Source organism: Sparus aurata, chromosome 13 (assembly GCF_900880675.1).
Source record: "Sparus aurata chromosome 13, fSpaAur1.1, whole genome shotgun sequence".
NCBI classification, from domain to species: Eukaryota; Metazoa; Chordata; class Actinopteri; order Spariformes; family Sparidae; genus Sparus; species Sparus aurata.
This window is the reverse complement of record NC_044199.1, coordinates 12,942,542-12,966,636: the sequence shown is the minus strand read 5'-3', so window position 1 is coordinate 12,966,636 and position 24,095 is coordinate 12,942,542. Positions and strand designations below refer to the sequence as shown.

At 42.7% G+C, this 24,095-nt stretch overlaps 1 protein-coding gene across 1 annotated transcript in view; it reads right to left on the bottom strand.

The window, feature by feature from the left end:
- dchs1b (dachsous cadherin-related 1b) overlaps positions 1–4,590 on the bottom strand; it is a 91,172-nt gene extending 86,582 nt beyond the window's left edge. The window contains exon 1 of the mRNA XM_030438057.1: positions 3,887–4,590. The gene's annotated coding sequence lies outside the window, so the exon portion shown is untranslated. The remainder of the gene's footprint in view (positions 1–3,886) is intronic.
- Between the last annotated feature and the right edge of the window lie 19,505 nt (positions 4,591–24,095).

Here is a 24,095-nt window from a genome sequence, read left to right as displayed (position 1 = left end):
TAGCTGTTTGGTTTAGGTAGGGGTGAGGGTCTGAGTTAGGATGTGACTGAGTGATGGTCTCACTTTGTCTTAAAGGTGCAGAATGAAGTTTCAGAAGAGATGTTTTAATCAGAAGAGAAATATTTTTTTATGCCTAAACAAGCTAAATAAACAAACCCTCTTTGTTTTCATGACTGAATAAACTGAATAAACGAACTTGACCTTAAAGGACAACACAATTTCAGACTGTCTTGCTTTGTTTACATTTGGCAGACCCTGCCACCTTTCTAGCTTCAAACAGTGTTCTGGGGACATTATTTTCCCCTGGGAACAGCTTGATTATTCAGTTATGGAAAAGATAAATATTTCTCAGTTTGTGTTATTCTCTACATAGGTCCCCTTTAAGGCCCTTGTCATTAGCATAACTTAATAAGTCCTTATAAGACACTAACATTATTATGTGTTAATTTGACCATAAATTTGACCAGATGTTCAGAATATAAGACATTTATAAAGCCCTTTGCTCCATACCCCCTATCTTTAGATGTATTATCCAATAAAGCCCAAAATATAATCTTTCTAAAAACCTGTTAATACGGGTATAATAAAGGATTCATTAACTTGGGGTGCAATATGTAAGAATGTAATTCATCCCAAGAAAGAGAGGCAGCATCTGGCCCGAGTGACTGCAAACTGTATTCTTTGTATACATCCATGACTTTCCCGATAGCTTGTTAGCTCAGTTAGCCGTGCAGCTAGCAGGACTAGCAGGGGAGTGTTGGTGGTGACACTGCTACTACAGGAGCTTTGGGAGCGCTGGGAGAAAGAGGTTTTTGGGCATGGGGCTAGCTGGTTAGCACGCTAATGCTAGCTCATTAGATATCTTTTCCAACACAGATGTCTTTGACTAACGTTCGTTTATTCACATTCTGTTGATAATCTTTGAACGTTTTAAACTATTTTCTAACATATCGTACCTTTCATAAGGAACTGATCCCACTTCAGATCCAATAGCTGCATAAAGCATACTTGAATGTGAATAAATGCATAGTTAACTACTAATCAATGCATAATAAAGTATGAATTCATCCTAATAAAGCAACAAAAAAGCTTGGTAAAGATTTTCCAATGTCATGTAGCTGCCGATCTAAAGTGAGACAAATGCCTTGTTAGGGTTAGTAAATCATTTATTACGCGCTTATTAACCTCTAAGTATGCTTTTGCGTTTAGCATTCCAATAAGCATCTTTTAAGGACTTACAGGCGCCATGTTACCACCTATTAACTAATGTTTATTACAAGGACCTTAATATAATAGCTACCCTACCTACCATGTGGGTACAATTGTATGTGTGTGTCAGAGAGGGAGTGAGGGGGGACCGAGGGTGAGGGAGTCTGTGAGTCACTTTCCGATATTTGTACTCAGGCGCTGATTTCCCATGCACAAAAAACAAAACCCAGGAAAAAACAGTTCTGGGATACAATTAGACAGATTCTCATTTGAGCTGCAACATTTGGGTGGGAAGATGCTTTCTGTCCCCCCCCCACCTTCCACTCACTCAATTTCTCTTGCTGGCAGCACTCCGAGATTCGAGTTGATAAGCTGAGGAAGAATATTACACCAAAGCCTTCACCCTCTGCAGTCCCCCCTGCAATACTTCAGTGTCTTTGTATTCTTAATTAACAATTCAAACATCTGAATTTGTGGAGGGGTTACAGGAAAATCGCGCGTGTAATGAAACTCGACTGAAAAAGACAAATGTTTCTTCTTATGTGGGCTTTTTGTGGGAGCCCCAAACAGGACACCGGTGTATACAGTACAAGCTGGATCTCGGCGTCAATGTGGGTGGCGAATGCGCAATTTGATTACTCTGTATATCTTCTGAGTTTTAAGTAAACTCTCGAGATTGTCTGAGATTTGCTGAAGAATAACTTGGACATTCCCTAAAGTAATACCATTAGAATAAACAACAAAAAAAAATAAAGATCCTTACAGACAGTGGATGGTTGTATTTATATTTCAAAATGATGAAAGCTTAAACCAGGGATGTAACAGTATTTCCCAGCGAGCCTGCATGATTCAGATGTAAGATTTTAAGATTCAAGTAGGGGAATAAGATGCAGAGACCGCGCCAAGGTTGATGCCGCGTTGCTGCCAACATGCACCCAATAATCCAATGAACAATGACTGGGTTGGGGGGGTGGGGGTTGGAGGGTGGAGGGTACTTTTAGCAGATGCTGTTGTCTCAGAAGTGCATGTATTTTGGCATGAGAATCAATCCCCTGATCCTGTATCGTGTTCGGCCATTCAGCCGCACTGATCCACATGAAGTTCAAGGTAAACAGCGCGGTTGTTTACTCGCCCCCACCCACCCTCTGCCTTGACATGGCTTGTCCCATTACAGGTAGTAATGGGAGTGACATTAATTATCACAGCTCTTCTGGATAATTAAATGAGGATGAGGATGAATGGAACAACAACTTCCACAGAGAGGTCACGGGTCAAGGCGGACACGCCAGCTGCCGCACACTGCCAAAAATCTACACTATGCTCCCAAGAATCAAACAAGGAAACATCAAAACCCTTCAGAAAAAGATGTCTTAAGTGCCATGATTGTGAAAGCTTCCAGTGTTTCTTTCAGCCCCGCTCCTGTAAAGCAGCTGATGTGAGTAATCATATGTTGTTTGTGCAAACACAGGCTCTGCTCGGTCACAGCTGCACCGACAGATATCCATATGGCTCCAGTTAGAAAATGTCTTGCTGCACGCCTCATCTCTCTGCGAGAAAAAAACACCAAACTCTTACCGGTTGTGTGCAGACCAGAGGCTGAGGCCAGTGTACAGCACACAAGGACCGTGTAAGTGGATAGTGTAATAATGCAAAGATCCGTATCCCTGCTTAAAGCAGAAAAAAAAACAGGAGTTTATGTGGCTGCCAGCGGACATCAGATATGGCTGGAATAACTATTGTGGTTGGGTGCTTAAATGTACCCCTGAGTTCCCTTCTTCTTCTTTTTTTTTCTTTAGCTCTTTGGCCATGTAAACATATACAGCCAGAACTGGCTGCTATAAATACACTTCATGTTGAGGAAAAAAGACTGCAATTGAATCTATTTGGTGGATAACAAAACTACCTAAAAAACCTCATGGACTTCTTATTACGGTGTGTAATTTGGTCTTTATTGTCTAGAGAGACAGTCCCTCTGCGGTCTTTTGGTTCTCTCTTCACACAAAAATAAGAAGTGAGAGGGTGCCGTGCTCAAAGGCACACAACCATACTTCAATCTCTCTCCACTAGTGACGCCTCGCAGTCTTCCTAAATCCCCGCCACATCAGTCGGCCTCCCCAGGAGATAGTCCAAAAGTATGCTGGCACACTTTGTGCACTTCATGGTGTTTCCCATTAAGCGGTTCGGTCCTCCCTCCAAAATAAAGTGTATTCGCTCTTAACTGGCAACCCTGGAGAGGAAAACCACTGACTCACTCTTATTAAATAGTTCCATAAGACATAATAAGGCTTTATAATGGCCTACTAGACCAAACTCTGTTTCATGTTCAGCCTTAAAAAAAGAGGTTTTTCTCTTTTTCCAATCTGGCTGCTTAGCTGGAATGGCTGTGAATAGTGCTCAATAATCAATATGAGGCCACGCTGCATCAAGATGATAAATTGATCCTGCCATACTATTATAGTCCCTTTTATACTATGGTCTCTCCAGCAGCCCGACCGGCTGCCAGCTCATGCATGCAAGGTGCAGATGCAGGGTGCACCCATCGACATGGAGAACCAGAAGCTTCCACGGCTCGCTTCTCCACCTTTATCACCCCGCACTTATCAGATGCATCACAGATCACACACACACACACACACACACACACACTGAGGATGAGAATAAAGGAGCTGTCACTTACACTCATCTGCCCCGCTCCGCAGCTCTGGATGTGCGCTCTGGATATCCGCTCCCAAAAACCCGATTAGTATGCAAACGGGTTTCCGATCACCCCCCAAAACGACAGACAATCCACCAGGACAAAAAAAATTTTTTGAATGAAGCCGTGCCGGCCAGCTGGACTGGGCTTTTTTTTCTTCTTCTTCTTCTTCTTCTTCTTCTTCTTCTTATCCCTTTTTTTTCTTTTTACATAATATCCACACACACACACAAAAAATGACACTTGCGCCAAATCCCACAGATATTCTGATCCCGTACAGCGTCACTCCTCCAGTGAAGGCTCTGTGGTTTTTGGGGTTGTTTTTTTTTTTTGGTTTGTTTGTATGTTTTTTTTCTGCGCCTCCTTCCCCGTGTCAGGTGAGCGCGTTTGGATCAGCTGGAGAGAGAGAAAAAAAGCTCCACGGAGGAAGAAAAAGGAGCCGTCTGTGGCGCTGCGGTGCTCTCCTCGGTCCCCTCTCGCCTGATCTGAAACGATTCTCTCCTCTCTTTCTCTCTCTCAGCATCCAGTCACTCAGACACGGTGTGTGTGTGTGAGAGAGAGTGTGCTTCAGTGTGTGTGTATGCGTGTGTGTAAGTGTGCCTGTGTGTGTGCGCGCGCTGAGACAGAGCCGCTTCAAGGCACCGCGCACCTCACCGAGTGAAAGCCGACTCCTCCGCCACAAGGCCCGGCCCCCCCTCTCCTACCCCCTCTACTCTCCTCCTCCTCCTCCTCCTCCCCTCACCGACTTGGGTTGCTAATTTATTCGGGTATAGTAGCTGCACAAAAAGGGGAGGGAGGGGGGGTGCTGAGGAGAGGGGAAGCTGTGGAGAGAGGAGATTGGAGAGCAGACTTTGGTGCCCCCCAGCTCCGTTCAGTGGAAGTAGTCTTTGAGACAAAGGAGCGCACCATGCGCCATCCAAAAAGAGGAGTTGAGCCCAGCATGGAATATTATGCATGGAAACGAGTCATTAGCGAGATCGTTTCTATTATCCCCCCCCCCCCAACCCTTTTTTTTTATTCTAATATTAATATTATGATGTGATTCAGAAGGACACCGCTTTAATCTTTACAAAATGATAAACGTCCCCTATAGGAATTCTGCATTTCATCTATCCCATGAAAAAAAAAATTACAATTGTACATTTGAGATGTGTGGCTTCTAATAACTGTTTGTTTGTATGTGATTTGAATATTTATGGATGTAATAATCATGGATGCGCAGAGGACTGTGCAACATAACATTATGATTTCTAAATTAAATCATGTGGTATAAAAAGCTCAATTAAAAATGTCAAGGCTTTACATGGAGGTCCTTGTAAAGAATGTTAGTTAATAGGTAATAAAGCCGTTATAATTCATTAATTCATTCATTTATTCATTCATTCAACCTTCACGCAACAGAATAGGTGCAACAATGTGATAACAAACAGAAAACAACGAACATCACCACCGAGTGGGTAAACAGAATGGGTACATAAAAATGATAACAGGTAAGAAGCAATATGACAGAATACAAATAAAACGGGGGAGAAAAGTGCTTGAAAATGATAAGAAGCTGCAAGCAAACCAACAGGACAAAGCACAAATACATTAAAAAAAATTCCCATTCAAATGCACAGCACTGAAACTGAAAGCGTTTTTCCAAAATGTAGTGTTTACCCAGGGAACTTGGAGCAATATACATCACTAGAGCTTGTTGAATAGTGACTCTGTGACCAGTTTAATAAAGAGCTGATATATGGTAGCATGTTGCCCCTCGAGGCTTTAAGAAGAAACCAAAACCAATGGCTGTCGTCCAACTTTTTTTTCTTATAGAATACATTGATGAGTGGAAAAACAGTCACCAGTAATGAATCTGTGGGCGGAGTGATAAACTGAGTCTAGTGGAGTAAGAGTGGAGACAGAGGACACATCTATAGATAACAACACTATAATCCAGAAGAGATAAAAACGACAGCTCCAATGATCCGTTTCCTACAGAGCAAGGGGGAAGTAGTTCTGTTTCTGTATAAATAACCTTTTTTTTGTCTTAGCTTGCGAACAAGTGTGCTAATATGACATTCAAATGTGAGTTTCTGATCCAACCAGATACCCAAATATTTGTTTAAGAAGTGAGAGGGTGCCTTGCTCAAAGGTACACAACCATACTTCAATCTCTCTCCACTAGTGACGCCTCGCAGTCTTCCTAAATCCCCGCCACATCAGTCGCCCTCCCCAGGAGATAGTCCAAAAGTATGCTGGCACACTTTGTGCACTTCATGGTGTTTCCCATTAAGCGGTTCGGTCCTCCCTCCAAAATAAAGTGTATTCGCTCTTAACTGGCAACCCTGGAGAGGAAAACCACTGACTCACTCTTATTAAATAGTTTCATAAGACATAATAAGGCTTTATAATGGCCTACTAGACCAAACTCTGTTTCATGTTCTTTTTTTGTCTTAGCTTGCTAACAAGTGTGCTAATATGACATTCAAATGTGAGTTTCTGATCCAACCAGATACCCAAATATTTGTTTTCAGAAATCCTTTCAATACTGTGTCCTGTCAGAGTGGTAACATGCACAACAATGTCTGCAAAATCTCTGGCTCTTGAGAATATCATGAATTTGGTTTTGTTTTTTATTGAGGACTAAAAAAGAAACTTGCAGCTTGTCAAAAGCTTGCTGGAGAATTGTAATGGCTTCATGTGCAGTTTTAGCACAGCAGTACAGGACTATATCATCAGCATAAAGGTGGGCGTTACTATTTGTTATAGACTATATTATATTGTTAATACAGAGTTTGAATAAGACAGGACCCAGTATTGAACCTTGCGGAACCCCTTAAGACAATAGTAAAAACATGGAACAATCATTTAAATAGGTCTTAGAAGTCCTTATAAGATGCTTATTAGCAAGTATAAGAATAGTTCAATCTTAATAGGTCAGTAAATGCATTTATTAACCCTAACAAGGCAGTCACCTTGCTTTAGATCCAGTAGACAAAAAGAGAATAGTTCACTGTTAATAATTGCATAGGTGGTTACATTATAATAACTATTATTAATAAATGGTTAATTTCTACTTAAACTTTAGTTAATAGTTATTACACTGTTAGCAAAAAATGCTTACCATCAATTAACCATTAAAAAAGTGCCTTATTAGCAGCTCTATTTGGATAACAGTGACGTAAGCGACACCGGCAACCATATTGAAATGCATTCCTAGGGCCAGAGCTGGTGACGTGAAATAACATTTGAAACTGTCGGCTGAGGTTATTCATAAATACAGTGAGATCATAAAACATGTCAGCGGTACTGACTGTACCGTATAGCTCTCTTGGAAGTCACTAAAATTATTGTTGAGTCGGTGTGTACATTTGCTCCGACAATGTCGGACTCCCTGGTTTTCTCTGGGCCCCCGCCAACTCTGACCAATGATGACATGTTTACTTGCATGTCATCCTTCAACCGCTGGCTGTCGAGGTGGTGTCCAGCAAGAAATGTGGGCTTTCTTTCTCAGTCTTGTCGCTGATGTGAATTGGCACCATACAAATTAAAATGTTATTCAACTGAACGGAATTCATAATAAGGAATGTATAAATCTTAATAAGCCAACAGAAAGGCTTGGTAAAGGTTTAATAACTACATAACAGGTAGCTTAGTTAAACTCAATTAATGTCTTTGTAGTCATATTATAAGTTATTATAAGACACTGTTTTTAATGTTCTTGGTCGGTCTATAAACTGTTATGAAGTTTCTTTAGAGGGCTTGTGTCTTATAATGTGACAAGACTTGTTTACGATGACACATGATTATAATAATGATGAAATGTATTTTATCAGCATTTAAAAGGGCCTCATTATAACGATTAACTATTAATTGCTACAAGCAGTACAATATGTAGCGTTATCTGTAATTCGTTAGGAATATTAGTGTAATTTAATTTAGCTTCATTATTGAAGTTGTAGTCAAGCTATTTCATTTCAATAAATAATCAGTCTGGATGTAAAAGATTAGGACTATAAGCTGCGAGAGGAAGCAGCAACGCAGTCTGGGCAGAGGTTCAGACACACACACACACACACACACTTTCAACTGCTAGCATCAGCAAGATGGAGTCATTCATCACCCCAGATTTTAGGCCAAGCCTCCACCTGCACCGCTGAGGCAGAGCGAGATGGGAGGGAGGTGGGGAGGAGGAGGTAGAGATGGTGTGGATGTGGGAGGTGTGAACATGGGGAGGGGTATGTGGGTGGGTGTTGGAGGCGGTGGACAAGGACAACAATCAATCCAAATCCCCTTCTGGCTTCAGGAGGCCACCCGACGGATGAGTGTGTACGTTGCCGCCAATGGTTGGAAAATGGTCCATTGACACTTTAACCAGTAGTGCAGATCAAGCGTGACAGGAAGACCAGACACTGTGGAGTCAGGCTCATTCAACTCTGCAGGGGAGTCATTTTCAAAAAAACTGTGGCAACGATCTATGAAAGACAAACAAACATAATGTCTCTGTTTTCCCCTGTATTGTGACATTGGTCACTTGGGGATTGAACCATCAGTCATGGCAGTATTATGTGTCATGTGCTTGTACTTAAAATTAACAAAGTATAAAATCAGGTCCCAGGGGAGCAACAAGAAAGAGGAAGTGGTTTGAAGTGCAGTTTCAAGTAGGCTGTTTTCCTAAAATTAACTGGGTCAACATACAGTAAATAATCTGTAATGGTCTTCCTGTACTGCAGAGCTATACTGCACTACGGCCAAAATCCCTTTCTTTTCTGTGAAAAAGCTATAAATATGCTACTATCAGTGTTTTTCTATGAATTTTCTGAGTCGCCCTCCTTAACAGGCCGACGGCATAATTCCCAACAATATTTAACATCAAATTTATTATTTTCCCTGGTCTTTGCTATTATCACAGCGAGTTGAACTTTATTTTTGTAGGATGATGGCATGTGTGAGATAAGATTACCAGCGGATACAAAGTGTAAACCGACTCCTGTTCTCACCCTTTGGTTTTCTCGCCTCATGACCAAACCAGAGGCCCCCGCAGATACGCTCACATTTCTAAAAAGAAAGCATACCAAAGGGTTAACATGGAAGATGCAATTTATAGTTGAGATAAGAAAATGATCCACCACACGATTTCCTTTCTTGGTTATGTAAGTTATGAAGTCTGTACTACACGTCTTTTCGGAAATATATGCTGCACTTGAAAAGGCTTGGTAGACAGCAAAGACAGCTTAAAGGGACAAAAATTTAAAAAATAGTATCTTTCCTCTTACCCGTTGTGCTATTTATCCATCTAGGTTGTTTCGGGCGTAAGTTGTGTAGTTTTGGATATATCAACCATAGAAATGTCTGTCTCCTCTCAAATTACTGAACTAGATGAAATTTGAAAAACTCAACAACAATGTAATTTTTCCAGAAATTCCGACAAATCTACTTGAGATAATCCACAGCCGTTAATGTAGACTTATGTTCTCTCTGCTGCACTACACCCACCAACTGTGGCACTGTGCAGAAGGAGGCTGTATCTACTCATGGACAAAAATGCTAATGCAAGTGACAAGAACAAGACAAACAATCCAGACAAACAAAATTCCGGCGCTGATGGTATTATACAGCTTATTACCCTGGAAAATAGACTTTGAAAAGCAACCGCAACAGCCGTTCAATATTCAAACCTTTTGGACTCTTAGATTGTAGTGTGTGAGTCCAATACGCTTCCCTCTGTAATAGAAATCCACATGCGCAACGTGGACGTGAAGACAAACACACGGTGACATGATGAAGATCAAGTAACCGGCAGTCATACAGTGGCAGGTTTACATACATGTGGTCAAGTATAACTGACCACATGATAAAATGTTAGACTGACTTCGTAATTTGTACACATACTTCAATCAATACATGTAAAAGTAATAACTTTGACCTTTTTAGCTGTTCCGAGAAATGAAAGGATGTTTTGCTGCCTTTTCATTGTTACTATTTGACGTTATCCAGTTTTAAACTGGAAGGAAAATAATTCACAAAGTCTACCGGCATTTTTTAAGGTGAAACATTTTCTTGCATGTTACTCAAAGCATGGGTTGACATATTGAATAAAGTAGCACACCTTCCAAAGTACAAGGTACATTTGATGCCATTTTTTTAAAGGAGGGTTTTAAAAACAAAATAGTGTGAGTCCTTTTGAGTCCTGCTGCCATCTACTATAGGAAATCTTAAGTCTTAAAGTGAAACTCTCGCCAGAAAGCAACTGAGGCTTTATTTGTGATTGAATATGAGTCAAACCTTTGTGTAAAAGCATAATTACGACGAAAGAGGCACTTTAAAGGTTTACCGTAGTTTTCATTTTCAGGCAAGCTAATTTTCAATGGAGTGCGAGGGCACTTTTATGCTAGCATCAAAATTGTATTCTATTTTTAAAACACTAAGAAGGCTCGACACAACATAAAACTTTGCTCGTAGTATCACCAGGGTCTCTACACATGAACACGAACATTGAGAACATTGTTTGTGTACACAGAGTTTACTAAAAAGGTTTTTTTTTTACGTTAGCAGTACCATCTACGGCACGCCACCGTCATGGCAGTCGCACTCGGGGATCGACACTTTTTGTCTGCCATGACGGCAGACTGATAAAAACTGATAATGTGGCGGCGCTCTGGTACGTTTCAGCAGCACTACACCTACGCCAAAAACCACATTTCAATACCTTATCCTTCTTAACTGACCTGTAATGTTTGCTAACTTAGATAGCAAGCAGATGCATCCTTCCCTCTGCACAGTGATATGGTTGGTGAGTGCAGGGCGGGTGTAGATCAGCAGAATAAAATAGTTCCTACTCGAAACTGATCACATCAAGTTCTGTGGGTTATCCTGAGTCATGATTTCATGTATTTCAATTTGGGGGTGGGTGAACTGTCCCTTTAAAATGCACAAATCTCTGGTCCTCAGTGTTTGTCACCAGAATAGACAAAATTTGTATTTTTGTATTTAATACATTCACCATTTCTTGGCAAAAACAAGAGCTAAGCATGAGCCCTAAGAAAGAGGAGCAGTTAAATACTTCTTCCTCACATTTTATCCCTGTCCCTGTCTTTGTAGAGTCCGTGTTCATCCGTGTGTGCGATGGAGCTTTCAGTCTGTGCGATTGCATTTATTCGTCTTCGATCTTGTGTGAGCACTTGCCGCAGAGTTGCAATTACACAGCTTTAACCAATAGCAGATGGCTGAGGAGTGACACTTTTGGTGGGGCTCCCCACGATGGAGGAGACCAGCGCGAGATTTATATCACTGCCGCACACATTCATAAACATAAAAAAAAAACCTCTCTCTGCCTCTCAGTCGAACACAAACACATGCATACACATAAACTAATGTGTACACATACAGACATTTATCAGGAAATGTATTGTAAATTGCCAAGATTTGTTTGGCTCCTGTGTCTATCCCGTTTGTCAGCTCCTCCCCTCTGACCTCAAACTCCACAGCCGTGACCACGATAACCCCCGGTCCACATTTCAAACCTTTAGCACACCTCCTTGATTTATATCCTGTCAAGTCTTAGATAAGCCTCGTATTTATTTCCAGCTCGGTGCATTTATAACGGAGCTGATTAAATCAGAGCCGTAAATTCTCGGAAAAAGGCCTACAGAAATGATTTAATCTGGCATCATCTGATATTCTTTACTCGTTTTAATTATTTTTGGACCCATCGTGAACACAGCCCGGGAATAAGTGTGATGTAGTGGTTAGCTAACAAGTGGTAGCTGCGAGGTCATTTGGAAATGCATCGTTTGGCGCTAATGGTGGGTCCTGTCTACATTGGCCGTCTGATTGGTCTCGTTGGCCGGGTCTCCCTCCCTCAATCTCTCCTACACAAACACACACACACAGAGTTGACCGCAGGACTGAGACGCCTCCGATGTGAATCAAAGCAGCAAATTAGCCAAATTGGCATGTTTGCGTGTGCAGTGGACTGAAACTAATTTAAAGATTTCATCGCTTTAAAAAAAAAAGAAAAAGAAAAGGCTGGTGAATACTGTAATATTACAAGCGTCCTCCCTCTGAGCGCGATCCTCTGGAAAACACGTCTTGAAATGATTTCTCCACTGGTGGGCAACACAATATCCTAGTTCCGTAGATCCTGGCCGCTCCATCCCCAGAAAATAGGACTTAATATGTCTTTTTCCACCATGTCTTATTTCATTCAACTGTTATCACCTCATCTCTCTGGATTCGGTCCCCTTCCTGTCATATCTACAGTACTGTACATGCATTAGCTTTCTAATTTTTTGTCTCTCCGCTCCGTCGCTCGCTCTCCCTCGACCCTGTGTCCACGCAGGTGTGCGTCCCCGCTATCTGATCCACCTTTCCTGTGCGGCAGGATGGGATGAGGTCACAGCTCCCACTCAGTGAGTCCATGCCAAGAGAGGAAAGAGCGGTGGCTCCATCTGACCTTCCTTTCCCATGGCCGAAATATCACTTGTCATAGCGGTTTCATTCAAGCCGGTAGCTCTTGAGAGCAAAGAAAAACTTATAATCCGCAGTTGAGTGTTTTAAAAAGATAAGGCTGGCTCATTTTTTATATTTCTTTTGTTGTGACCAGACCAAGATGAATGAACTGATCCTACTAAAGCGTTGACTGTGCAGTCAAAACAGATGCGGCTTGCTTCTCTGTGCCGTAGCCCTCCACTGTTAACCTATTAAAGGGCACGTATTGTGAAAAACCTGGGGTATCTGGAGGGCCTACTAACCCACTAACTGTTAGATACGACATCCCAGTCAGCTTTTTGGGTTCTGCCGATGTCAGAAACGGGATTCAGCTAGCCATTCAGATTTTGGCCTTCTTCTTACGTAAGGTACAGGCACATTTGAATAACGCCACTCCCAATCTGAATATGTCCACCTACAAACTGAGAGCGAAGGAAGGCTGCCCTGATGTCAGCTGCACAGACTCCAGAATACAGACGCTCAAGGATGTGTGGTTTACTACAGTCTTATCAGCGAGGGCCAGCGACTGAAAATGCTCAAGAATAGATAGATACCGGCAGTCTGAAACCCGACTTCAAACTTGGAAGCTGTACATTTTTTTCCATTTTGTAGGTCAGCCTGTTGAATCAGGCACTAGCATGGGTAGAAAAGAGGAACTGTCTAAATATTAAACCTCTTCGAAGCCAAGTAATTAACTGAAGAGTGGGTTTGATGCCAGTGACTGTGTTTTTCACATCGCTTTGTGTGTTTCAAGTGTTACTGCGGCGCCAGGTCAGCTAGCATTAGCTTTTTCTAAGATCCTCACCTGCACATTTGTATGTTGGCCCCATATGCTGTGTTTTTTAAATGACCTCCAAACACGTTGTCCTGCTCTCTGGCACAAATGTGTGTCAATATTAAGCTGAAAATTGTCTCCAACATACGGTCAAATTAGGTACGTGTGAGCTTTGGGTGCAAAAGGCATGGTTCAGGCGATAGAGTAGCACGTTGCGTGATGTTTTTGTTCTTTTCAGTGTATTTGTTGACAAGACACATATAGTATGATGACCTCCTCGTCCTTTAAAAAAGTGTTTATTTGTAGTCGTCCTAGAAAAAAGCATGTCAAGATTTTACGATCCTGGATAGTCACCCCTACCCAGCGCACTTGAAAGACTACGGGCACTTTCACTAGCCTTTTCTTTTTCTCTTTTTTCTCAAGTGCCTTCCTTTACCACGGGCAACAAATAGAGCTGTATATGTCTTCATCTGTCCCTGCAGGGTATTCTTAGGGAGATTATTATAGCTTACTTTACTGTGGGGCCAGAGTGCCTTCCATGCAACCGCACACCGGCCCAACGACTCTGGCTGTTCTTTCAAAGCTACTACGTCGTCGCACTTCTGCAGATGTCACTAAAAAGGGGACCCGAGAGTTAAGTGGAAGAAGATGTTATTGGGTAAAATCCTATGGGAGAATTGTTTTTGTTCTGCCTACAGAAAAAAAAGCAAAGTCCATGTGTCCGTTTTAGTTGGGTGCTGGCACCACATTTCCCGTTGGTTATATGTGGTTTCCTCCGGACCCTTTTTAGTCGTTTCAGTGATGTTTTTACATGTGCATTGTTTGTGCTAGTTGTCTGTGTGGACGTGTGCAGCTTTTAGACTATTTTGGGGAGAGGCTGAGGATTAATTGGCCGAGGGACGACAGAGCAGGAAAAGGGGCATTGTTATTAGGAGCTTAGCGCTTCCCTTGGAGTTTCGCAGAACGACATCACACAAGCGGTTCCACATCCAGACGGAAATTATGTCTGAAATAAAGTGTTCAAAGTTGTGATATCATCATGGCAGCCACTCACCCCTAACATACCTGCTATACACGGCGCAGTACTTTCCAAAATCCATCATTAAATCCTCTTTTCACTCCACGGAGACTTCTTCTAATTCTGTGTGTCATATTTCAGCCTTATCTCGAATTACGTCACCCCCGTAATGTGCTTAGGGTTGAAAGAAATGTTAAAACCTGTCTTTCTCTGACTCAAACTGTTATTACTTCAGAGGCTGGCCTCCTTCCACTTGGCAAGCCGCGCCAGGAACGAACAAGGCCTCCCAGCATTAGCTGATCATTTCGCGGAGAAACTTATCTTAAACGTTCAAGCATGAAGGTCGTAAGTTTTCACTTATCGAGCAGTGATCTTGAGGAAAAAGAGTGAAAACAGGAAAGCAGCAGTCCAGGTTTTTATTCTGCAGTTGTAATGGCCCCTTACGCTCGCTGTATCTTTACGTGCAGGCTGATATCAGAGAAGGAGATTAAACAGTTCCTCTGACGAGCTTCCAGGTTTTGTGCGACGGAGGAAATTTGAGGGTTAGTTGGGAAGATCATTGCACTCCCCTTCCTCATATCTCTCTTACGATATTTGACTTTCCAGGTGTTGTCCCGGTCTTATACAAATTTTTATTCCGTCTTGTTGAAAACAAGGCATTATCACACTTCTGTCAGGTAAAGTATTCCCACCGGTTCTCGTGGAGGAGTCCTCCACAGGACGCAGATGTTAATTTTGCCGCAGGGACTTACTCGCTCCAAAGAAAGCATCTCAGAGGCCATGGAGGCTGGTTTCAATATCAGCGTCTATCTCTTCACTTAGCACTCTTTTCTGCCATGACACCTTTTAATACTCCTCTCACTTCCGGTTCCGCTCTTTTCACCACCACGAACATGACATCAACACGGTACCTGCAGACTGCACCCCCCTCCGCTGCACTCTTGTCACCCCTGCTCTCTAATTTATCTCCGCGTGACACCTCCCTTCCTCCCTCTATCAGTGTTTTATCGGTCCGACGCTAATACACTAAGCAGGCAGATCCACTAAATCAGGACTCCCTCGATTTAAGAACTGAGATTGTTTAGGTTGTGCGGAAACTATTTAGCAGCTGGCCGACACTGCGAGGTGATATAAAACCTTTGGCGAACATGAAACATGGAACTTAAATTAATCTTTTCCAGATATTTATGTGCAAAGCAGTTTTTTTGTATGGTTTTGTTGCTTGCTTAAAAGTGTTTAAAAGTGGACAATGAGCTACAGCAGCTATAGAAATACTATAGCTCCAATACTGCTTCATGACACTTGTTGAATAGCTGCTGAGAGCCTTCTCTCCTCCACAATGTGCTTCTAATACAGGCGTCTAGAAAACAGGAAGTAGCCAAAGCTGAGAACTTCCTGTATGAGCCCATCCACTGGCCAGCTTCTGCACTATGGGCACCCAAGGTTCCTGAATGCATCCTTACTTTGTGTGTGTGTGTGTGTGTGTGTGTGTGTGTGTGTGTGTGTGTGTGTGTGTTCAACATTCCATCCCCTCCGCTTCCTTCCCTGCCCCTGTCCTGCCCGCTGGTGCACGGCATCGTGGGAAAGAGCGAGTCTCACCTCTGCACAGCGCGCTCGCTCACTCACCGCACACATAAAGCGGCAGAGACGGGGACAGATTTAGTGGGTGTTGCGAACCAGATGTGCTGCCGCGTGGAACTGTTGTGAAACTGTGCTGTTAATGTGCCACCCTGATTCCAGTTTTAGAGTGAATGACAGATTGATAACAAGTCTGTGTGCTTATAATTAAGGCGTGTTGGCTACACTGTACGTTTGGAACTGATCTTTCTTTGCATGCTAAAGGTTAATGTTCTCTGGACCGGATTCAAGCATGACACACACATACTTCCGTTGTCCTCCCCAAAATGAAATTTGCAGCTTAATGTGACAATAACTCTTTATGTTTATGTCTATGCGTGTGTGGTGGGTGCGTTATGGGAACCTTGGCTGAGGCCGTAAAGTGTGCGCCGCAGACTTCAGAGGAAGAGGAAGATGAGAGGGTCAAGTGCGTCGGGGGAGATAAGTCGTCCCTCACGTCGCCCCTCTGGATCAGCTGCTTCCTGTTTATTGTTGCGCCGAAGTGTTGTCCTATGAAGATAACAGGGTTTCAACCTTTGACTCAGGCGGAACAGAAGCACATCCTGCGGCGGATGCCATATTGTTTCAGCGCCTCGTCACACCTCATCACATGACCGGTGTGACCCGCCACCCACTCACATTGGACAGTTTGTACGTCACAGTGGATCATAGTGCAGCGTTGTGATCAAGTGGCTGCCTTGACATTATCATTAATAGATCCATTAATCGCCATCACGGCTCACATGTTGTCATTATGGCCCAACATTCTCTGAATGCACTGGAGATGAAGTGGTTGAAGAAGACAAGTTGATAATATTAGTATAAAAAATGGTGAACTTTGGTGAAGTTCACAGTGAACCCTGACCCACCTTTTATTTCTCAAATGCAGCTAACAAGAACTTTTTCTAACCACTGATACAAACATCAGATGTTAAATCCAACAACATGTAGTAATACAAATCTTGTGTGAATGTGTGCAGTTTTCTTGTCTTATCCGAACAGGTCTTTGAATGCATCATACCCTGAATGAAACTCAACTGTGGAGCGTATCAAAGTCCCTGTGACGTCACAGAACCATTTTGAAGTGCAGCATTGTGGCTCTGGCCATCGCTGTGCCTGACTCCACTTGGGGAAAAAGGGGGATGTTGGCTGCAGTTGAGTCAGTCTGAAAGAAGCCTGGACCCTGACTGCTAGCTAGAGTTTTTATGCCAGGCTTTAAACATGTCCATCTCTGCTGTAAAGTTGGGCATTTTAGACCAACATGGTTGCAGGACTTTCTTTCAAAACACAGTAGGTTAATTCTCCAGTCAGTGCACTCACAGGATTTTGAGTTGGTCCCTGGGTTCTTTATGTTGCCAGCCAACTGCTCCTTTGGGATGAGTTAAATGCAGAGATTAATCATTTTTACTTTGTTGCACTTCATATAAAATCTTCTTCTTCTTCGAAAGCTTATTAGCATGGAAGAAGCTGCATCATCTCTGTCATGTCGCGATAGAGGAGGGAGTGGCATATGGGACATGATAACATCATTCCTTAATTCAGAACATGGTTCCCTCTTCTATTTGTAAAATAACAACGTCACTGTTGAACTTGTGAAACTACAAGTAGAGTTGTTTTTTTTTTCCCTTAGTAAAGGTGTTCAATCTTAGTTGGAGCTCTATGTATGTACATTGTAAAATCATGTGCATGCATGTGTTCCCGTGGACGCACTCCTCTCACACTGAACAAAAACCCAGCATCTGGGTTTTGTCTTCAGTGTTTATGTGTATAATCAGCTTATTTTCCCGCATCAACTGAGTCTGCAGTAGTCACGGGTGTTTTGCTACAGCTCTGATCGGTTCTGATTAAAACACACACCTGGGGGAACACATTCATTCACTTTTCTGTTCGAGCAGCACTAAAACTTTGAATGTTGAGTCGGTGCTGAGTTTGAAAGAGGAACTTGTGCCAAATACATGACACATGAGTTAAGTCATTTAGCAGTGTAACCACCCAACCCTCCTTTTTTCTTTTTTTCTTGTCTGTGTAATAGCTAGACGATTGTGGTGTCATAATGTCTTTTTTTGTGTGTCAAGTTTGCGGAATATCTGCAATAAAGAGGTAAATGGACTCGCTTTTGGGGCCAGCTTCAAGTGGTCATTCCAGGGACTGCAGTTTTTGGCACCTCTGCACTGGCTTCATTTCCAGCCCTGCAGGTTGCCGCTTGAATTCAACAGAATCTGGCTTTAACATACAGAGCACGACACAACCTCCAAGGTAATATTTGTTATTTTTTCAGTAAGTTTCAGGGTATAAGATTTCATTTAACCAGAAGGAATTGATATATTATATTTAAGGTTTTATGATACAGGGTTCTCAAAATTTTGCCTTTCTTCTCAGAATCTGAGCACAGGAACTCAACCCCACTTTGAGCCTGGAAAATGGTCAAGAAAAACTCTAAAAAAAAAAAACGGCCCTGTAACTCTCACAGCTGTCTGTGGCTGGAGCCAGGGCAGAAGCTGGAGAATTTTTCTGCATCCTTCCTACAGCGTGATTTACGTCCAGGCTGGCCTTCTCCCACCCCTCCAGCTTTGTTTGATTGTTTGTTTTTTTGGAAGAGTTTAGGATTTCTTTTCGAATAAATGGCTTGCCGCCGAAGGACAATAAGCAAGATAATGCCTGTTTCTCAACCAATGCCACACGCAGTACAGGTCATAGTGTGTTTACATTACGGAGGGCTGTCTGTGCTTTTAGATTGGATAAGGGCCAGAAGATTCAGAGCGGCTCCAACAAAGTTCATTTTTGTTCATAAGGATGTTTGGCAAGGTGACAAAAGTGTACAGGGAGAAAGATGGAGAGCTGCAGCAAAGTTAAGTTGAGGCCACTGTACATAAAAAAAAGGAAGAAAAAAAAACAGAGCAGCTCAGGTTCTGTACAGGAGTCTGAAGACTGGAGTTCAAAAGCATATTTTATCTGTTTTGGACTGCTGTTGCAACAAAGGACTGCACTGCTTTAGCTGTTAAAAAACTTGCGTGAGCAGAACATGACAAAATAAAAACCCACAAAAGGCCTTCCAACACTGTATGTAACAAGCTGAGATTGATTTACTTTTGGTTCTGAAACTCCCTAGCACTGCAGTGTGTCTCCATTAGATTTGCTTTAGGGCTTTCAAGGCATGTCGACCACTAAACAAGGAGTTATTCATCCCTCCTTCATAGAGCGCATCTCTACCCATGTCAAGATGTGACCTCCGCTGCATGTCCTTTGACATGTGACCGTGCAGCCTTCATCATCCGAGGTCTCCTCTCCTAAATGGTTCATGAAAGGCGCACATACAGAGAGACAAATGTAAATTTGTAAACAAATTTAGACATCCCTATCCCTGTCTCCATAGTATACATGGTAAACAAGGTTAAGTCTAGACTTCACACTGATAAGAACTGGAGACGGATGGGAGCCACTAATAATTTGGTGTGTGTTTACTAATGCTAGTCGTCCTTTTTCCCCAAGCTCATTAAACTTCATTTGAAGGTAAGTTTTCTTGTCTCCCAGTTTTATGACTTTTTTATTTTTATTTTTTTTAAAGCACAGTTTAAAGACACCAACTGTGACTGAACACAGCCTCTGTGACGAATGGGGATACAGTATGGAGGCGATTTACAGCAGCTCAGATTAGGACTTTGACTCTGAGGATGAGAAGACATGGCATATATTTCTCTGAGTTGAGGATGGGCTGAGTTGAGGATTCAGTCCGTTGAAAGAGAAAAACTGAATTCTGCCTGTGTTCAGTTTTATTCTGCATTTAATAAGTAAAATGTGTAAGAATGTACATTGCATTTTGCCATGTTATTTTCTTCATTTATTAACCTAAAAAGATAAGAGAGCTTGGGAAATATAGAGCACTCCCCATTAGCATACAGTACTCCCAGTTGAAACTACAGGCGACTACACTATCGGACTGTAGCCGCTGGATGTACAAATTGGTAATACCAGACTGGACAGATGGGGCTTGCCGGTTAGCATGCTCACTTCAGCAGGTATTTCTTCAACAAAATACATAGATGTCTTTGACATAATGTAACAACTGTTGTTTTTTCAGATTCTGTTGATATTATACATTTTCGGAATGTTTTTTAACTACGAATCTGTCCATATCGTACACATTGCACCTTTAGTCAGAGCTAGCTCTGCTGTTACACATATCATATTGTAAGTCATCATAAAGGTTTCAGCCCATAGCTGTTTTGACCGGTGAGTCGCTCCTCAGAGGCTTTAACTCTGTCCTCCCCTGGCTGCTTGGCAGTCAGTAAGACCCAAATATTTACTGCTCCTCGTCTGCCATCTAAACACCCTTTCTACAGGACATATTTATTCAATTATGCTTCATTTCACAAAGACAAAAAGAACTCTGCAGGTCTCGGCCAAGTTGTGAGCATTTTTCCACCAACAACCATACAGTCCCGGTGGCTTTGATTCAAAACAGACGGGAGAAAAACTTTGGATGCATGTATGACATTTGTTAAATACTGTCAGTAAACCATTTTGACTGGTGAGGAAATCATAAACACTACTTTTGCACGATTCAAGGTCCAGGTAGGGCCGCTCAGAGCCTGACAGCATGGTGAGGTGTTTTTTGGAATAGGGCCTCTTTGGCTTTACAAAGAGCACTGTATGAGCTACCAGCAGTTACCTACCACAAGGGAGGTATTCTCCAATTTACAGCCTTATTTCTCTTTTATTGAACGTTTGTGGGTTTTTTTGTTTTTTTTTTACAATACATACCTCCAAGTTCATGAATAGTCAGGCACCAACAAAAAACTTCAACTTCCAACTTGTAGTATAGATATTTGCAATCGCTCCAAAGTGTTTCTTTACAAGCACAGACTGTGCAAAGAATGTGCCCAGTGCTTATTATTCTTACAATATTTCCTAATAAGCATGATGACTATGAATGTCCAAAGAAGCCAACACTGGCAGCTAATTTTTCATTTTTACCCAGTGTGCCTACTTCCATATGAGCTTGGAATATAATACACGTGGTTACATGGCTCAGATGAATGTGAAAAACTGCTGTAAAGGATCAGTTTGACGTCTGTTCAGGGAAGCTCTTTGATCAAATTTATCTTGTTTAAGTTCCATCTCTGCGTGTCCGGTTTATATCACTAGACTGCATTCTAGTAATCACTTACTGTGTAAGATAAGTGGAGGGGTTCAGGATAACATGGCACAGAGACTACCGAGCACAATAAAAGGAATTTACCAGCTCTGATGTTGGCACGCAACACTGAGCTGATGTGTTAATTTGGTAAAAATGCATTCCTCATAGGCTCTTTATAACTGTTTTCCTTTGTGTGTGTGTGCATGTGTGATCCACTGCCACATTTTGTTTATTTTTAAGTGCTTCTGGTGAAATCCACCCATTTCTCAGTCCCCTCCGTGAAACGCAACGATGAATTCTTTATTCTACTTCCCTCTTCGCTGTTTTGTCTTAATGGTGCCTGTCAGGCAGACAAGCGAGCTGCCAGTCACCTTTGAGCATGGGGCTGACATCATAATTACTTCATTTTGCTCTGTTTCTCTGCTTTTCAAAGTCACAGAAAGTCAGAGAGATATGTAAACCTGGATGCTCGAGGGTGCTGACATTTGTTAAACAACCCACGTGGCCCCAGTTGGCACAAATTCTCCTTTTTTTTATTTTTTTGTTTTTTTCCCTCTCTGACGCTCCCCTCCTTTCCTAACCTAATTGTTGCTTTTCTTTCCGAGTTTGCCTCAGAGGCACGGCTTAATGCTTTCTTCTGAAATATCACCGTGCCTTGCAGAGGCAGTCTGTTTCATGTTGGTGAAGTGTGTCGTGTGCGGGGATTTGGGGGAGATTGAGGTTTCGGCAAAGGAGGAGGGGGGGCGTTCACTCGTCTCTCTTCCAGGCAACCACTGTTTTATTCACAAATGTTCCATGCATTAGGCAGTTATTATTTAACTACTGCAGCTTTCGCGCACACATACACGTGCACATGCCCATCCTGCCCATGCCCTTGAGGCGGTCGTGAGCCGGGCTTACACGGGGACAGAGTGGTCACTGTGTTTCCCATCATTCTCTGCACACACAGATAGCCCCTAAATTGAAAAGCAAGGTGGTGTGTGTGTGTGTGTATGTGTGTGTGTGTGTCTAACCGCAACCAGAAAATCTGCTGCGCTGCTTAGGATGCCCACCGGCTGTCCACATCACAGTGACCACTGATTTCTGAGCTCTGTAATCACCGTACGCAGGACTATTTTGGTGCAATCTGACTATGGATTAGACAGCAAATTGCCAGGGAGAGAGAGTGTTTCCATGGAGAGGGTGGAAGTTGCTTGTAAGGAATAATAAACAGAGTTCGATTAAGATTAGACGCGAAGGTCTGAGAGCGGTGGCAGCTGGAGGAGTGTGTTATATCTGCGATATCCACGTGAAGCGAGGACGGAGAACAAGGGGGGTTTTGTTTTGGGGCAGAGCACCAGAAAGCTGAGAGAACACGTAGTCACCTCCGTTTGTGCGCGTCCAAGTGATGACTTCTTCCTAGTCCACTGTTAATCAGCCGGGTGTAACGACAAGCTGACGCAGCCGTAAATGTTTATCCTCCGCCAAGCTCGCGCATATGTGTCGGGGGCCCGCAAACTTGTCCCCAAGTCTTCCCAGAGCCGAATTCATTACAGAGTTTGCGGTTTCAGCTGTCATGGAAGTAAGCTCAACTCACCAGTTAGCCCCCTTTAATGAATAAAAAAATGAACACTGTGTCAGAGCTCCTCCGGTCTCCATCATGTATTTATTATGTGTGACTCCCATCAGCTGGCAAACTGCTGAGAGATTGGCGCGCCAGAACAGCATGTGTCAGCCACAAATGCGCACACACACACAGTATAACACAACTATATAGATAGCACGTGGGCCATCTTTCAGAGAATCAGGAGAATAAACTATGAAAATGCTTACACACACAAACAAAAACAAAAAAAGCCAGTGATGTTGTGGACTGGAAACCTCAACATGCATTCTTGGACGGTGCCACATCCTCTGCCAGTTGCCTCCGATCCGCCAAGCCAAACATGAAATTGCTTTAGCACAATATTTCAACAATTACCAGAGAAGACGACACACATCTTTTTCTACTTCTGCGTGGAATGTTATTTCAAGTTGTGACGAAATTCTCCCACATGATGGATATGTGCTTTTTTTGCTCTCAACTTCATTTGTAAGACGTGGGGATCCAGAGAGCTGCAGAAAGCCTGAATGCTGATGCTATATAACTCGTGTGAAAGAGACAGAAAGTGATCTGGCTCTGACAGTGATAGTGGCATGAATTATTGAAGGAATAATAACATCACAGTGTGATGAATCATCTCGGCAGCAGCCGGGTCGCTCTCATGATGTCCGCCTGGTTTGTTTTTGTTGCTGAGCTGCATACAGAAAAATGATCTAATCCCGGGTATTTACAAAAGAAAATGTCATATTTTATCAAATCAAATCCAGAGTTCAGTTTTCTTTGAGGCACTTTTGGAATTGTAAGTGGGACTCTTGACACTTGAAAGCAGCATTCGCCGAAAACTTAAACCCAGACTCCCTATTTTAACTCCTTGCAACTTTCTCAGATTGGTCGTCAGATTCTTGATTTTTAACACATGCGTTTGCTGTAGGTGATTGCCGAGCATTGCTGTTAGCTTTATCACATTTCCCCGCGACCAGCTCGGCCCCGTAATCACCTCTGAAGCTGAGCAGCCGCTCACCTGCGCTCCAACTGGTTAATTTCCTCAACATCAGAGAGAGAGCCGGGGCGGGTTTCTCGACAACAAAGACAGGAAAGAGTTGGAAAATCAGAGGGCTTTGATAGTTATGGGCTTTATTGTGCTATGCTAAGCACTCTCTCTATGCATGTGTGAGTGTGTGTGTGAGGGGAAATATGGGCGCCATGTGGGGTTGAAGGTGTGAGAGGAAGCCTAACAGGCCTTGCCATTTGTGTGCCATTAGATCCACTGAAATGGGCGCGCACTGAAACAACTTTGATGACTATTCGGGCACCTCGCAGTGTGCGCCAGGTGTTCAGCATGACCCTAAAAGAGGGTCTTGACGGAGAACACAGGAGCTCTTGTTCAAACTAATAGAATAATGCCTTAATATTTCACCGTGCATTACCGGTTTAAAAAATATGAAACACTTTCCCTGAATGCGACAGATGCCCTGCGAGGGTTGACCAGGAATCTGGGCTTTTTCTGTTCCACCGCTGCATGTGATGAACACGGGGCCCAATAATGATGGAAGGGAGCTGGGATTTTTAAGACCCGTCATATGGCTTGTG